General features: G+C 43.5%; 1 protein-coding gene across 1 annotated transcript in view; it reads right to left on the bottom strand.

The window, feature by feature from the left end:
* Positions 1-1,857, bottom strand: part of SCIN (scinderin) — an 86,629-nt gene that overhangs the window by 16,911 nt on the left and 67,861 nt on the right. The gene's annotated exons all lie outside the window — the stretch shown is intronic.

Genomic DNA, 1,857 nt, shown 5'->3' with positions numbered 1-1,857 from the left:
CTAGTCGGAAGGCTGAGGCGGAAGGATCGCCGGAGCCCAGCAGGTTGAGGCTGCGGTGGCCGGGAGTGGCCATTGCACTCCAGTCTGGGCGACAGAGTGCGACTCCAATTCAAAAAAATAAATAAATAAATAAATAAATTGGGCTTTCATTTCTCACCTTAGTTAAGTAATTAAGTCCATCTGATTCTAAGTTGCAGCTACCTATTTTGGTGACTCTGTCTCCCTAGTGAAAAATGATCCATCCAAGTACAAGAATATGAGCCAAACTTAAATACATTGCATTTTTTTTTTTTTTTTTTGAGTCCGAGTCTCACTCTGTTGCCCAGGCTAGAGTGCAGGGGCATGTTCACACCACCACAGCCTTGACCTGCTGGGCTCAGGCGATCCTTCTGCCTTAGCCTTCCAAGTAACAGGAACTACAGGTGTGTGCATGATACCCATCTTATTTTTTGATTTATTGTAGAGACCAATTTCTCAGGCAGGTCTTGAACCCCAGAGCTCAGGCAGTCCTCTTGCCTCAGTCTCACAAAGTGCTGGGATTATAGCCTTGAGCCACAGTGCCCAGCCTATAGGTTGCCCATGAAAGGCATTTTACCTTTCTATGAATATCTAATGAGCACAGAACCAAATATCTGGAACTCGGAAGTATCAAGAAAATAATCATCAGAAGTTGGCAAAGAAGAGACCCCATTTTGTCATTCTAAGGATTCTCAAAGGAATTATTAGTAAAGCTGCACTGAAGGATAAACTATCAGGACCCAGAGAAAGGTCAATTAATCCATCTGTCCAGTTCATTAGCAACTTCTTTCTAGGGCAGCTTGTGTCTGTAACTGTCTCAGTTTAACCTGTCAAGCAACCTTTAGAGGATGTACCTGTTTGATGAGTTTGCGTGGAAAAAAATAAAACAAAACAAAACCCCAAACAGCCTAAGCCTTCTAAGCATTGTTTGTTCTTAGCCAACTTTCCCATCTCTAGTTGGCTAAGTAGCAAAAAAAATACTAAACTTGCAATTCTATTTTGAAAGTTAATCATATATTTTTGGCCGGGCACAGTGGCTCACACCTATAATCCCAGCACTTTGGGAGGTTGAGGCTAGAGGACTACCAGAGCCTACAGGTTCAAGACCAGCCTGGGCAACTTGGCGAGACCTCATCTCTACAATAATAATAATAATAATAATTTACCAGGCATGGTGGTACATGCCTGTAGTTCAGCTATCTGGATGGCTGGGGCAGAAGGATCAACTAAGCCAAGCAGGTTGAGGATGCATTAGCCGTGAGTGTGCCACTGCACTCCAGCCTGGGCGACAGAGTGAGACTCCAACTCAAAAAAAAAAAAAATCATATATTTTCTTCTGAAATCTTGGCAGTAACCTGTTTCATACTCAGAACAGATTAAAATAACCCACCATGCTGGGCAACACACATACCAAAACACGGAAGCAGGGTGCATATCTTATCATTGAATTTTCCATTGGACCTGCACAGGCAAATGGTTGATGTAAAAATGTTCTACAGAGAGGTGCAAAAAACCAAGCATACATGTTTGGAAGAAAGTAAAAAATGCTTTTCCTAATGAAGACGTCCACAGAAATGTAGTCTTGTAGTGTTAATTGCCTACATTTTCCATGAAGCTATCATGCTAACAAACACCTCTGTGAGCTACCCGGAGCGACACAGGGCTGTGTGGTGACAGTCCACAGCAGGGTCTGTTATTATGCATGATTTCTTGGTCACATCTGTTGTTTCCTGAGTTCTCAGGCTCAGCTGTTGTTAAAAATGGCTACTTTCGCCGGGTCCGGTGGCTCAGCCTGTAATCCCGCGCCTTTGGGAGGCTGAGGTGAGTGAATTGCCTGAG

Source organism: Carlito syrichta, unplaced genomic scaffold (assembly GCF_000164805.1).
Source record: "Carlito syrichta isolate Samal-C Ts95f unplaced genomic scaffold, Tarsius_syrichta-2.0.1 Scaffold312189, whole genome shotgun sequence".
Lineage (NCBI taxonomy): Eukaryota > Metazoa > Chordata > Mammalia > Primates > Tarsiidae > Carlito > Carlito syrichta.
The sequence above is the reverse complement of the archived record's forward strand: the minus strand, read 5'-3'. Positions and strand labels throughout refer to the sequence as shown.